Raw genomic sequence first — 14,998 nt, forward strand, 5'->3', positions numbered from 1 at the left:
AACATATTATCATCTTCATCATAATCAACAATTGCCACCAAGCTCAGGAAATCTTTCCCATCTTAAAGTTAATCTTAAATATATCTCTATAACACTGACATGAGCTGTTTCTTTTTAAAACATAAACAGTAATTGAAAAATTTAAATCAATATTTTTTGGAAACCATCATACTCACCATTGTATCCTAATCCTGATTTAATCCTAGTTTGCAGCCTTGATGTTATGAACTAATTATTTCACATATACATTTGCAGAATCCTAAGATGTGCCTTTCACAATATCCATACTGCCACTAAAGAATGCAAAATTTGATCTTGAGAGATCTGCAGAGATGTAATGAATGATGAGAGAAAATGCATGTTAATAAACAAATTTATGATTGTGCAGTGGCAGGTGTGCTAATTCTACATTAAATAAGCATGGGACCAATGAAATAAACAGAACGATAATAAATTATTTTGTACTCCAGGTAATGTCGGGTAGTGGTATAGAAGTAGTTGTGGCCGAGTGGTTAAGGTGAAGGACTTGAAATCCATTTGGGTTTCCCCACGCAGGTTCAAATCCTACCAGCTACGTCTTGCTTTTTGAGCATGTAAAAAACAAAGATCATACTTCCTTGACTCCTTTATTTTCTAGGAAACTATACTAGCTATTATATTTCACATAGTTTGTCTATTAATATAGCAGCCACCAAATAGAAATTGCAACAGGTTTTAAATGACAATCATGAAATGCAAAGCAATTATTTTTCCACAGAAGCTCATCACAAAATCAACGTGCAGGTAGTTGTGGCCGAGTGGTTAAGGCGATGGACTCGCAGGTTCAAATCCTGCCAGCTACGTCTTGCTTTTCGAGCATGTCAAAAACAAAGATCATACTTCCTTGACTCCTTTATTTTCTAGGAAACTATACTAGCTATTATATTTCACATAGTTTGTCTATTAATATAGCAGCCACCAAATAGAAATTGCAACAGGTTTTAAATGACAATCATGAAATGGAAAGCAATTATTTTTCCACAGAAGCTCATCACAAAATCAACGTGCAGGTAGTTGTGGCCGAGTGGTTAAGGCGATGGACTCGCGTAGGTTCAAATCCTGCCAGCTATGTTTTGCTTTTCAAACTTATTTAAAAACACAATATGCATTTAAGATGTAGAAAAGCAAAATATGTTATGTTAAACAATGTAACTGTCTCATCCTAAATCACCTTCACTTGCATCCTATTTCACAATGGACTGCTTTTTGAAGCACGTGATCTCAGACAGTGAGGCTCTTCCTGCATTTTAGGAACATGTCATCAAACCATCTCCAATTTTTTGTTACTGTTTCATGATGTAATGGTTATTTATGTGTAGATCTGAGTTATAATTTGTTTTGTTAATAACAACTAAACTTTTAATTAACAAATCAGCAGCACTAGGAAGAAATGTGCATATCAGATACTTTCAAATATCACATTACTGTAGTGCTATCTGTGGAATTACAGTGAATGTATTGCAATTATTTCCATCAGCCACTTTGTAAGATACATAACAAAGTTTATTTGTTCATTCCAGAACATATTATCATCTTCATCATAATCAACAATTGCCACCAAGCTTAGGAAATCTTTCCCATCTTAAAGTTAATGTTAAATATATCTCTATAACACTGACATGAGCTGTTTCTTTTTAAAACATAAACAGTAATTGAAAAATTTAAATCAATATTTTTTGGAAACCATCATACTCACCATTGTATCCTAATCCTGATTTAATCCTAGATTGCAGCCTTGATGTTATGAACTAATTATTTCACATATACATTTACAGAATCCTATGATGTGCCTTTCACAATATCCATACTGCCACTAAAGAATGCAAAATTTGATCTTGAGAGATCTGCAGAGATGTAATGAATGATGAGAGAAAATGCATGTTAATAAACAAATTTATGATTGTGCAGTGGCAGGTGTGCTAATTCTACATTAAATAAGCATGGGACCAATGAAATAAACAGAACGATAATAAATTATTTTGTACTCCAGGTAATGTCGGGTAGTGGTATAGAAGTAGTTGTGGCCAAGTGGTTAAGGCGATGGACTTGAAATCCATTGGAGTTTCCCTGCTACGTCTTGCTTTTCGAGCATGTAAAAAACAAAGATCATACTTCCTTGACTCCTTTATTTTCTAGGAAACTATACTAGCTATTATATTTCACATAGTTTGTCTATTAATATAGCAGCCACCAAATAGAAATTGCAACAGGTTTTAAATGACAATCATGAAATGGAAAGCAATTATTTTTCCACTGAAGCTCATCACAAAATCAACGTGCAGGTAGTTGTGGCTGAGTGTTAAAGGCGATGGACTCGAAATCCATTGGAGTTTGCCCGCGCAGGTTCAAATCCTGCCAGCTACGTTTTGCTTTTCAAACTTATTTATAAACACAATATGCATTTAAGATGTAGAAAAGCAAAATATGTTATGTTGAACAATGTAACTGTCTCATCCTAAATCACCTTCACCTGCATCCTATTTCACAATGGACTGCTTTTTGAAGCATGTGATCTCAGACAGTGAGGCTCTTCCTGCATTTTAGGAACATGTCATCAAACCATCTCCAATTTTTTTTACTGTTTCATGATGTAATGGTTATTTATGTGTAGATCTGAGTTAAAATTTGTTTTGTTAATAACAACTAAACTTTTAATTAACAAATCAGCAGCACTAGGAAGAAATGTGCATATCAGAAACTTTCAAATATCACAAAACTGTAGTGCTATCTGTGGAATTACAGTGAATGTATTGCAATTATTTCCATCAGCCACTTTGTAAGATACATAACAAAGTTTATTTGTTCATTCCAGAACATATTATCATCTTCATCATAATCAACAATTGCCACCAAGCTCAGGAAATCTTTCCCATCTTAAAGTTAATCTTAAATATATCTCTATAACACTGACATGAGCTGTTTCTTTTTAAAACATAAACAGTAATTGAAAAATTTAAATCAATATTTTTTGGAAACCATCATACTCACCATTGTATCCTAATCCTGATTTAATCCTAGTTTACAGCCTTGATGTTATGAACTAATTATTTCACATATACATTTGCAGAATCCTATGATGTGCCTTTCACAATATCCATACTGCCACTAAAGAATGCAAAATTTGATCTTGAGAGATCTGCAGAGATGTAATGAATGATGAGAGAAAATGCATGTTAATAAACAAATTTATGATTGTGCAGTGGCAGGTGTGCTAATTCTACATTAAATAAGCATGGGACCAATGAAATAAACAGAACGAAAATAAATTATTTTGTACTCCAGGTAATGTCCGGTGGTGGTATAGAAGTAGTTGTGGCCAAGTGGTTAAGGCGATGGACTTGAAATCCATTGGGGTTTCCCAATGCAGGTTCAAATCCTGCCAGCTACGTCTTGCTTTTTGAGCATGTAAAAAACAAAGATCATACTTCCTTGACTCCTTTATTTTCTAGGAAACTATACTAGCTATTATATTTCACATAGTTTGTCTATTAATATAGCAGCCACCAAATAGAAATTGCAACAGGTTTTAAATGACAATCATGAAATGCAAAGCAATTATTTTTCCACAGAAGCTCATCACAAAATCAACGTGCAGGTAGTTGTGGCCGAGTGGTTAAGGCGATGGACTCGCGCAGGTTCAAATCCTGCCAGCTACGTCTTGCTTTTCGAGCATGTCAAAAACAAAGATCATACTTCCTTGACTCCTTTATTTACTAGGAAACTATACTAGCTATTATATTTCACATAGTTTGTCTATTAATATAGCAGCTACCAAATAGAAATTGCAACAGGTTTTAAATGACAATCGTGAAATGAAAAGCAATTATTTTTCCACAGAAGCTCATCACAAAATCAACGTGCAGGTAGTTGTGGCCGAGTGGTTAAGGCAATGGACTTGAAATCCATTGGCGTTTCCCCACGCAGGTTCAAATCCTGCCAGCTACGTCTTGCTTTTCAAACTTATTTATAAACACAATATGCATTTAAGATGTAGAAAAGCAAAATATGTTATGTTGAACAATGTAACTGTCTCATCCTAAATCACCTTCACCTGCATCTTATTTCACAATGGACTGCTTTTTGAAGCACGTGATCTCAGACAGTGAGGCTCTTCCTGCATTTTAGGAACATGTCATCAAACCATCTCCAATTTGTTTTTACTGTTTCATGATGTAATGGTTATTTATGTGCAGATCTGAGTTAAAATTTGTTTTGTTAATAACAACTAAACTTTTAATTAACAAATCAGCAGCACTAGGAAGAAATGTGCATATCAGATACTTCAAATATCACAAAACTGTAGTGCTATCTGTGGAATTACAGTGAATGTATTGCAATTATTTCCATCAGCCACTTTGTAAGATACATAGCAAAGTTTATTTGTTCATTCCAGAACATATTATCATCTTCATCATAATCAACAATTGCCACCAAGCTCAGGAAATCTTTCCCATCTTAAAGTTAATCTTAAATATATCTCTATAACACTGACATGAGCTGTTTCTTTTTAAAACATAAACAGTAATTGAAAAATTTAAATCAATATTTTTTGGAAACCATCATACTCACCATTGTATCCTAATCCTGATTTAATCCTAGTTTGCAGCCTTGATGTTATGAACTAATTATTTCACATATACATTTACAGAATCCTATGATGTGCCTTTCACAATATCCATACTGCCACTAAAGAATGCAAAATTTGATCTTGAGAGATCTGCAGAGATGTAATGAATGATGAGAGAAAATGCATGTTAATAAACAAATTTATGATTGTGCAGTGGCAGGTGTGCTAATTCTACATTAAATAAGCATGGGACCAATGAAATAAACAGAACGATAATAAATTATTTTGTACTCCAGGTAATGTCGGGTAGTGGTATAGAAGTAGTTGTGGCCAAGTGGTTAAGGCGATGGACTTGAAATCCATTGGAGTTTCCCTGCTACGTCTTGCTTTTCGAGCATGTAAAAAACAAAGATCATACTTCCTTGACTCCTATATTTTCTAGGAAACTATACTAGCTATTAATTTCACATAGTTTGTCTATTAATATAGCAGCCACCAAATAGAAATTGCAACAGGTTTTAAATGACAATCATGAAATGGAAAGCAATTATTTTTCCACTGAAGCTCATCACAAAATCAACGTGCAGGTAGTTGTGGCTGAGTGTTAAAGGCGATGGACTTGAAATCCATTGGAGTTTGCCCGCGCAGGTTCAAATCCTGCCAGCTACGATTTGCTTTTCAAACTTATTTATAAACACAATATGCATTTAAGATGTAGAAAAGCAAAATATGTTATGTTGAACAATGTAACTGTCTCATCCTAAATCACCTTCACCTGCATCCTATTTCACAATGGACTGCTTTTTGAAGCATGTGATCTCAGACAGTGAGGCTCTTCCTGCATTTTAGGAACATGTCATCAAACCATCTCCAATTTTTTTTACTGTTTCATGATGTAATGGTTATTTATGTGTAGATCTGAGTTAAAATTTGTTTTGTTAATAACAACTAAACTTTTAATTAACAAATCAGCAGCACTAGGAAGAAATGTGCATATCAGAAACTTTCAAATATCACAAAACTGTAGTGCTATCTGTGGAATTACAGTGAATGTATTGCAATTATTTCCATCAGCCACTTTGTAAGATACATAACAAAGTTTATTTGTTCATTCCAGAACATATTATCATCTTCATCATAATCAACAATTGCCACCAAGCTCAGGAAATCTTTCCCATCTTAAAGTTAATCTTAAATATATCTCTATAACACTGACATGAGCTGTTTCTTTTTAAAACATAAACAGTAATTGAAAAATTTAAATCAATATTTTTTGGAAACCATCATACTCACCATTGTATCCTAATCCTGATTTAATCCTAGTTTACAGCCTTGATGTTATGAACTAATTATTTCACATATACATTTGCAGAATCCTATGATGTGCCTTTCACAATATCCATACTGCCACTAAAGAATGCAAAATTTGATCTTGAGAGATCTGCAGAGATGTAATGAATGATGAGAGAAAATGCATGTTAATAAACAAATTTATGATTGTGCAGTGGCAGGTGTGCTAATTCTACATTAAATAAGCATGGGACCAATGAAATAAACAGAACGATAATAAATTATTTTGTACTCCAGGTAATGTCGGTTAGTGGTTTAGAAGTAGTTGTGGCCAAGTGGTTAAGGCGATGGACTTGAAATCCATTGGGGTTTCCCCACGCAGGTTCAAATCCTGCCAGCTACGTCTTGCTTTTTGAGCATGTAAAAAACAAAGATCATACTTCCTTGACTCCTTTATTTTCTAGGAAACTATACTAGCTATTATATTTCACATAGTTTGTCTATTAATATAGCAGCCACCAAATAGAAATTGCAACAGGTTTTAAATGACAATCATGAAATGCAAAGCAATTATTTTTCCACAGAAGCTCATCACAAAATCAACGTGCAGGTAGTTGTGGCCGAGTGGTTAAGGCGATGGACTCGCGCAGGTTCAAATCCTGCCAGCTACGTCTTGCTTTTCGAGCATGTCAAAAACAAAGATCATACTTCCTTGACTCCTTTATTTACTAGGAAACTATACTAGCTATTATATTTCACATAGTTTGTCTATTAATATAGCAGCTACCAAATAGAAATTGCAACAGGTTTTAAATGACAATCGTGAAATGAAAAGCAATTATTTTTCCACAGAAGCTCATCACAAAATCAACGTGCAGGTAGTTGTGGCTGAGTGGTTAAGGCAATGGACTTGAAATCCATTGGCGTTTCCCCACGCAGGTTCAAATCCTGCCAGCTACGTCTTGCTTTTCAAACTTATTTATAAACACAATATGCATTTAAGATGTAGAAAAGCAAAATATGTTATGTTGAACAATGTAACTGTCTCATCCTAAATCACCTTCACCTGCATCTTATTTCACAATGGACTGCTTTTTGAAGCACGTGATCTCAGACAGTGAGGCTCTTCCTGCATTTTAGGAACATGTCATCAAACCATCTCCAATTTGTTTTTACTGTTTCATGATGTAATGGTTATTTATGTGCAGATCTGAGTTAAAATTTGTTTTGTTAATAACAACTAAACTTTTAATTAACAAATCAGCAGCACTAGGAAGAAATGTGCATATCAGATACTTTCAAATATCACAAAACTGTAGTGCTATCTGTGGAATTACAGTGAATGTATTGCAATTATTTCCATCAGCCACTTTGTAAGATACATAGCAAAGTTTATTTGTTCATACCAGAACATATTATCATCTTCATCATAATCAACAATTGCCACCAAGCTCAGGAAATCTTTCCCATCTTAAAGTTAATCTTAAATATATCTCTATAACACTGACATGAGCTGTTTCTTTTTAAAACATAAACAGTAATTGAAAAATTTAAATCAATATTTTTTGGAAACCATCATACTCACCATTGTATCCTAATCCTGATTTAATCCTAGTTTGCAGCCTTGATGTTATGAACTAATTATTTCACATATACATTTACAGAATCCTATGATGTGCCTTTCACAATATCCATACTGCCACTAAAGAATGCAAAATTTGATCTTGAGAGATCTGCAGAGATGTAATGAATGATGAGAGAAAATGCATGTTAATAAACAAATTTATGATTGTGCAGTGGCAGGTGTGCTAATTCTACATTAAATAAGCATGGGACCAATGAAATAAACAGAACGATAATAAATTATTTTGTACTCCAGGTAATGTCGGGTAGTGCTATAGAAGTAGTTGTGGCCAAGTGGTTAAGGCGATGGACTTGAAATCCATTGGAGTTTCCCTGCTACGTCTTGCTTTTCGAGCATGTAAAAAACAAAGATCATACTTCCTTGACTCCTTTATTTTCTAGGAAACTATACTAGCTATTATATTTCACATAGTTTGTCTATTAATATAGCAGCCACCAAATAGAAATTGCAACAGGTTTTAAATGACAATCATGAAATGGAAAGCAATTATTTTTCCACTGAAGCTCATCACAAAATCAACGTGCAGGTAGTTGTGGCTGAGTGTTAAAGGCGATGGACTCGAAATCCGTTGGAGTTTGCCCGCGCAGGTTCAAATCCTGCCAGCTACGTTTTGCTTTTCAAACTTATTTATAAACACAATATGCATTTAAGATGTAGAAAAGCAAAATATGTTATGTTGAACAATGTAACTGTCTCATCCTAAATCACCTTCACCTGCATCCTATTTCACAATGGACTGCTTTTTGAGGCATGTGATCTCAGACAGTGAGGCTCTTCCTGCATTTTAGGAACATGTCATCAAACCATCTCCAATTTTTTTTACTGTTTCATGATGTAATGGTTATTTATGTGTAGATCTGAGTTAAAATTTGTTTTGTTAATAACAACTAAACTTTTAATTAACAAATCAGCAGCACTAGGAAGAAATGTGCATATCAGAAACTTTCAAATATCACAAAACTGTAGTGCTATCTGTGGAATTACAGTGAATGTATTGCAATTATTTCCATCAGCCACTTTGTAAGATACATAGCAAAGTTTATTTGTTCATTCCAGAACATATTATCATCTTCATCATAATCAACAATTGCCACCAAGCTCAGGAAATCTTTCCCATCTTAAAGTTAATCTTAAATATATCTCTATAACACTGACATGAGCTGTTTCTTTTTAAAACATAAACAGTAATTGAAAAATTTAAATCAATATTTTTTGGAAACCATCATACTCACCATTGTATCCTAATCCTGATTTAATCCTAGTTTGCAGCCTTGATGTTATGAACTAATTATTTCACATATACATTTACAGAATCCTATGATGTGCCTTTCACAATATCCATACTGCCACTAAAGAATGCAAAATTTGATCTTGAGAGATCTGCAGAGATGTAATGAATGATGAGAGAAAATGCATGTTAATAAACAAATTTATGATTGTGCAGTGGCAGGTGTGCTAATTCTACATTAAATAAGCATGGGACCAATGAAATAAACAGAACGATAATAAATTATTTTGTACTCCAGGTAATGTCGGGTAGTGGTATAGAAGTAGTTGTGGCCAAGTGGTTAAGGCGATGGACTTGAAATCCATTGGAGTTTCCCTGCTACGTCTTGCATTTCGAGCATGTAAAAAACAAAGATCATACTTCCTTGACTCCTTTATTTTCTAGGAAACTATACTAGCTATTATATTTCACATAGTTTGTCTATTAATATAGCAGCCACCAAATAGAAATTGCAACAGGTTTTAAATGACAATCATGAAATGGAAAGCAATTATTTTTCCACTGAAGCTCATCACAAAATCACCGTGCAGGTAGTTGTGGCTGAGTGTTAAAGGCGATGGACTCGAAATCCATTGGAGTTTGCCCGCGCAGGTTCAAATCCTGCCAGCTACGTTTTGCTTTTCAAACTTATTTATAAACACAATATGCATTTAAGATGTAGAAAAGCAAAATATGTTATGTTGAACAATGTAACTGTCTCATCCTAAATCACCTTCACCTGCATCCTATTTCACAATGGACTGCTTTTTGAAGCATGTGATCTCAGACAGTGAGGCTCTTCCTGCATTTTAGGAACATGTCATCAAACCATCTCCAATTTTTTGTTACTGTTTCATGATGTAATGGTTATTTATGTGTAGATCTGAGTTAAAATTTGTTTTGTTAATAACAACTAAACTTTTAATTAACAAATCAGCAGCACTAGGAAGAAATGTGCATATCAGAAACTTTCAAATATCACAAAACTGTAGTGCTATCTGTGGAATTACAGTGAATGTATTGCAATTATTTCCATCAGCCACTTTGTAAGATACATAACAAAGTTTATTTGTTCATTCCAGAACATATTATCATCTTCATCATAATCAACAATTGCCACCAAGCTCAGGAAATCTTTCCCATCTTAAAGTTAATCTTAAATATATCTTTATAACACTGACATGAGCTGTTTCTTTTTAAAACATAAACAGTAATTGAAAAATTTAAATCAATATTTTTTGGAAACCATCATACTCACCATTGTATCCTAATCCTGATTTAATCCTAGTTTACAGCCTTGATGTTATGAACTAATTATTTCACATATACATTTGCAGAATCCTATGATGTGCCTTTCACAATATCCATACTGCCACTAAAGAATGCAAAATTTGATCTTGAGAGATCTGCAGAGATGTAATGAATGATGAGAGAAAATGCATGTTAATAAACAAATTTATGATTGTGCAGTGGCAGGTGTGCTAATTCTACATTAAATAAGCATGGGACCAATGAAATAAACAGAACGATAATAAATTATTTTGTACTCCAGGTAATGTCGGGTAGTGGTTTAGAAGTAGTTGTGGCCAAGTGGTTAAGGCGATGGACTTGAAATCCATTGGGGTTTCCCCACGCAGGTTCAAATCCTGCCAGCTACGTCTTGCTTTTTGAGCATGTAAAAAACAAAGATCATACTTCCTTGACTCCTTTATTTTCTAGGAAACTATACTAGCTATTATATTTCACATAGTTTGTCTATTAATATAGCAGCCACCAAATAGAAATTGCAACAGGTTTTAAATGACAATCATGAAATGCAAAGCAATTATTTTTCCACAGAAGCTCATCACAAAATCAACGTGCAGGTAGTTGTGGCCGAGTGGTTAAGGCGATGGACTCGCGCAGGTTCAAATCCTGCCAGCTACGTCTTGCTTTTAGAGCATGTCAAAAACAAAGATCATACTTCCTTGACTCCTTTATTTACTAGGAAACTATACTAGCTATTATATTTCACATAGTTTGTCTATTAATATAGCAGCTACCAAATAGAAATTGCAACAGGTTTTAAATGACAATCGTGAAATGAAAAGCAATTATTTTTCCACAGAAGCTCATCACAAAATCAACGTGCAGGTAGTTGTGGCTGAGTGGTTAAGGCAATGGACTTGAAATCCATTGGCGTTTCCCCACGCAGGTTCAAATCCTGCCAGCTACGTCTTGCTTTTCAAACTTATTTATAAACACAATATGCATTTAAGATGTAGAAAAGCAAAATATGTTATGTTGAACAATGTAACTGTCTCATCCTAAATCACCTTCACCTGCATCTTATTTCACAATCGACTGCTTTTTGAAGCACGTGATCTCAGACAGTGAGGCTCTTCCTGCATTTTAGGAACATGTCATCAAACCATCTCCAATTTGTTTTTACTGTTTCATGATGTAATGGTTATTTATGTGCAGATCTGAGTTAAAATTTGTTTTGTTAATAACAACTAAACTTTTAATTAACAAATCAGCAGCACTAGGAAGAAATGTGCATATCAGATACTTTCAAATATCACAAAACTGTAGTGCTATCTGTGGAAATACAGTGAATGTATTGCAATTATTTCCATCAGCCACTTTGTAAGATACATAGCAAAGTTTATTTGTTCATACCAGAACATATTATCATCTTCATCATAATCAACAATTGCCACCAAGCTCAGGAAATCTTTCCCATCTTAAAGTTAATCTTAAATATATCTCTATAACACTGACATGAGCTGTTTCTTTTTAAAACATAAACAGTAATTGAAAAATTTAAATCAATATTTTTTGGAAACCATCATACTCACCATTGTATCCTAATCCTGATTTAATCCTAGTTTGCAGCCTTGATGTTATGAACTAATTATTTCACATATACATTTACAGAATCCTATGATGTGCCTTTCACAATATCCATACTGCCACTAAAGAATGCAAAATTTGATCTTGAGAGATCTGCAGAGATGTAATGAATGATGAGAGAAAATGCATGTTAATAAACAAATTTATGATTGTGCAGTGGCAGGTGTGCTAATTCTACATTAAATAAGCATGGGACCAATGAAATAAACAGAACGATAATAAATTATTTTGTACTCCAGGTAATGTCGGGTAGTGGTATAGAAGTAGTTGTGGCCAAGTGGTTAAGGCGATGGACTTGAAATCCATTGGAGTTTCCCTGCTACGTCTTGCTTTTCGAGCATGTAAAAAACAAAGATCATACTTCCTTGACTCCTTTATTTTCTAGGAAACTATACTAGCTATTATATTTCACATAGTTTGTCTATTAATATAGCAGCCACCAAATAGAAATTGCAACAGGTTTTAAATGACAATCATGAAATGGAAAGCAATTATTTTTCCACTGAAGCTCATCACAAAATCAACGTGCAGGTAGTTGTGGCTGAGTGTTAAAGGCGATGGACTCGAAATCCGTTGGAGTTTGCCCGCGCAGGTTCAAATCCTGCCAGCTACGTTTTGCTTTTCAAACTTATTTATAAACACAATATGCATTTAAGATGTAGAAAAGCAAAATATGTTATGTTGAACAATGTAACTGTCTCATCCTAAATCACCTTCACCTGCATCCTATTTCACAATGGACTGCTTTTTGAGGCATGTGATCTCAGACAGTGAGGCTCTTCCTGCATTTTAGGAACATGTCATCAAACCATCTCCAATTTTATTTACTGTTTCATGATGTAATGGTTATTTATGTGTAGATCTGAGTTAAAATTTGTTTTGTTAATAACAACTAAACTTTTAATTAACAAATCAGCAGCACTAGGAAGAAATGTGCATATCAGAAACTTTCAAATATCACAAAACTGTAGTGCTATCTGTGGAATTACAGTGAATGTATTGCAATTATTTCCATCAGCCACTTTGTAAGATACATAGCAAAGTTTATTTGTTCATTCCAGAACATATTATCATCTTCATCATAATCAACAATTGCCACCAAGCTCAGGAAATCTTTCCCATCTTAAAGTTAATCTTAAATATATCTCTATAACACTGACATGAGCTGTTTCTTTTTAAAACATAAACAGTAATTGAAAAATTTAAATCAATATTTTTTGGAAACCATCATACTCACCATTGTATCCTAATCCTGATTTAATCCTAGTTTGCAGCCTTGATGTTATGAACTAATTATTTCACATATACATTTACAGAATCCTATGATGTGCCTTTCACAATATCCATACTGCCACTAAAGAATGCAAAATTTGATCTTGAGAGATCTGCAGAGATGTAATGAATGATGAGAGAAAATGCATGTTAATAAACAAATTTATGATTGTGCAGTGGCAGGTGTGCTAATTCTACATTAAATAAGCATGGGACCAATGAAATAAACAGAACGATAATAAATTATTTTGTACTCCAGGTAATGTCGGGTAGTGGTATAGAAGTAGTTGTGGCCAAGTGGTTAAGGCGATGGACTTGAAATCCATTGGAGTTTCCCTGCTACGTCTTGCTTTTCGAGCATGTAAAAAACAAAGATCATACTTCCTTGACTCCTTTATTTTCTAGGAAACTATACTAGCTATTATATTTCACATAGTTTGTCTATTAATATAGCAGCCACCAAATAGAAATTGCAACAGGTTTTAAATGACAATCATGAAATGGAAAGCAATTATTTTTCCACTGAAGCTCATCACAAAATCAACGTGCAGGTAGTTGTGGCTGAGTGTTAAAGGCGATGGACTCGAAATCCATTGGAGTTTGCCCGCGCAGGTTCAAATCCTGCCAGCTACGTTTTGCTTTTCAAACTTATTTATAAACACAATATGCATTTAAGATGTAGAAAAGCAAAATATGTTATGTTGAACAATGTAACTGTCTCATCCTAAATCACCTTCACCTGCATCCTATTTCACAATGGACTGCTTTTTGAAGCATGTGATCTCAGACAGTGAGGCTCTTCCTGCATTTTAGGAACATGTCATCAAACCATCTCCAATTTTTTGTTACTGTTTCATGATGTAATGGTTATTTATGTGTAGATCTGAGTTAAAATTTGTTTTGTTAATAACAACTAAACTTTTAATTAACAAATCAGCAGCACTAGGAAGAAATGTGCATATCAGAAACTTTCAAATATCACAAAACTGTAGTGCTATCTGTGGAATTACAGTGAATGTATTGCAATTATTTCCATCAGCCACTTTGTAAGATACATAACAAAGTTTATTTGTTCATTCCAGAACATATTATCATCTTCATCATAATCAACAATTGCCACCAAGCTCAGGAAATCTTTCCCATCTTAAAGTTAATCTTAAATATATCTCTATAACACTGACATGAGCTGTTTCTTTTTAAAACATAAACAGTAATTGAAAAATTTAAATCAATATTTTTTGGAAACCATCATACTCACCATTGTATCCTAATCCTGATTTAATCCTAGTTTACAGCCTTGATGTTATGAACTAATTATTTCACATATACATTTGCAGAATCCTATGATGTGCCTTTCACAATATCCATACTGCCACTAAAGAATGCAAAATTTGATCTTGAGAGATCTGCAGAGATGTAATGAATGATGAGAGAAAATGCATGTTAATAAACAAATTTATGATTGTGCAGTGGCAGGTGTGCTAATTCTACATTAAATAAGCATGGGACCAATGAAATAAACAGAACGATAATAAATTATTTTGTACTCCAGGTAATGTCGGGTAGTGGTTTAGAAGTAGTTGTGGCCAAGTGGTTAAGGCGATGGACTTGAAATCCATTGGGGTTTCCCCACGCAGGTTCAAATCCTGCCAGCTACGTCTTGCTTTTTGAGCATGTAAAAAACAAAGATCATACTTCCTTGACTCCTTTATTTTCTAGGAAACTATACTAGCTATTATATTTCACATAGTTTGTCTATTAATATAGCAGCCACCAAATAGAAATTGCAACAGGTTTTAAATGACAATCATGAAATGCAAAGCAATTATTTTTCCACAGAAGCTCATCACAAAATCAACGTGCAGGTAGTTGTGGCCGAGTGGTTAAGGCGATGGACTCGCGCAGGTTCAAATCCTGCCAGCTACGTCTTGCTTTTAGAGCATGTCAAAAACAAAGATCATACTTCCTTGACTCCTTTATTTACTAGGAAACTATACTAGCTATTATATTTCACATAGTTTGT

At 34.0% G+C, this 14,998-nt stretch overlaps 14 non-coding genes across 14 annotated transcripts; all 14 read left to right on the plus strand.

The window, feature by feature from the left end:
* Nucleotides 1–494: 494 nt before the first annotated feature.
* On the plus strand, nucleotides 495–576 carry TRNAS-UGA (transfer RNA serine (anticodon UGA)). Its single transcript has one exon. It is a non-coding gene; the product is annotated as a tRNA-Ser (tRNA).
* A 1,745-nt stretch (nucleotides 577–2,321) lies between these two features.
* Nucleotides 2,322–2,403, plus strand: TRNAS-CGA (transfer RNA serine (anticodon CGA)). Its single transcript has one exon. It is a non-coding gene; the product is annotated as a tRNA-Ser (tRNA).
* A 942-nt stretch (nucleotides 2,404–3,345) lies between these two features.
* TRNAS-UGA (transfer RNA serine (anticodon UGA)) lies at nucleotides 3,346–3,427 on the plus strand. Its single transcript has one exon. It is a non-coding gene; the product is annotated as a tRNA-Ser (tRNA).
* A 475-nt stretch (nucleotides 3,428–3,902) lies between these two features.
* On the plus strand, nucleotides 3,903–3,984 carry TRNAS-UGA (transfer RNA serine (anticodon UGA)). Its single transcript has one exon. It is a non-coding gene; the product is annotated as a tRNA-Ser (tRNA).
* A 1,209-nt stretch (nucleotides 3,985–5,193) lies between these two features.
* TRNAS-UGA (transfer RNA serine (anticodon UGA)) lies at nucleotides 5,194–5,275 on the plus strand. The gene has a single exon. It is a non-coding gene; the product is annotated as a tRNA-Ser (tRNA).
* A 942-nt stretch (nucleotides 5,276–6,217) lies between these two features.
* Nucleotides 6,218–6,299, plus strand: TRNAS-UGA (transfer RNA serine (anticodon UGA)). The gene has a single exon. It is a non-coding gene; the product is annotated as a tRNA-Ser (tRNA).
* Nucleotides 6,300–6,774: 475 nt separating this feature from the next.
* TRNAS-UGA (transfer RNA serine (anticodon UGA)) lies at nucleotides 6,775–6,856 on the plus strand. The gene has a single exon. It is a non-coding gene; the product is annotated as a tRNA-Ser (tRNA).
* A 1,211-nt stretch (nucleotides 6,857–8,067) lies between these two features.
* TRNAS-CGA (transfer RNA serine (anticodon CGA)) lies at nucleotides 8,068–8,149 on the plus strand. The gene has a single exon. It is a non-coding gene; the product is annotated as a tRNA-Ser (tRNA).
* A 1,210-nt stretch (nucleotides 8,150–9,359) lies between these two features.
* TRNAS-CGA (transfer RNA serine (anticodon CGA)) lies at nucleotides 9,360–9,441 on the plus strand. The gene has a single exon. It is a non-coding gene; the product is annotated as a tRNA-Ser (tRNA).
* A 943-nt stretch (nucleotides 9,442–10,384) lies between these two features.
* TRNAS-UGA (transfer RNA serine (anticodon UGA)) lies at nucleotides 10,385–10,466 on the plus strand. The gene has a single exon. It is a non-coding gene; the product is annotated as a tRNA-Ser (tRNA).
* A 475-nt stretch (nucleotides 10,467–10,941) lies between these two features.
* On the plus strand, nucleotides 10,942–11,023 carry TRNAS-UGA (transfer RNA serine (anticodon UGA)). Its single transcript has one exon. It is a non-coding gene; the product is annotated as a tRNA-Ser (tRNA).
* Nucleotides 11,024–12,234: 1,211 nt separating this feature from the next.
* TRNAS-CGA (transfer RNA serine (anticodon CGA)) lies at nucleotides 12,235–12,316 on the plus strand. The gene has a single exon. It is a non-coding gene; the product is annotated as a tRNA-Ser (tRNA).
* Nucleotides 12,317–13,526: 1,210 nt separating this feature from the next.
* TRNAS-CGA (transfer RNA serine (anticodon CGA)) lies at nucleotides 13,527–13,608 on the plus strand. The gene has a single exon. It is a non-coding gene; the product is annotated as a tRNA-Ser (tRNA).
* Nucleotides 13,609–14,551: 943 nt separating this feature from the next.
* Nucleotides 14,552–14,633, plus strand: TRNAS-UGA (transfer RNA serine (anticodon UGA)). The gene has a single exon. It is a non-coding gene; the product is annotated as a tRNA-Ser (tRNA).
* Nucleotides 14,634–14,998: the final 365 nt, after the last annotated feature.

This window comes from Taudactylus pleione, unplaced genomic scaffold (genome assembly GCF_031769625.1).
Source record: "Taudactylus pleione unplaced genomic scaffold, aTauple2 ptg000085l, whole genome shotgun sequence".
Taxonomy (NCBI): Eukaryota; Metazoa; Chordata; class Amphibia; order Anura; family Myobatrachidae; genus Taudactylus; species Taudactylus pleione.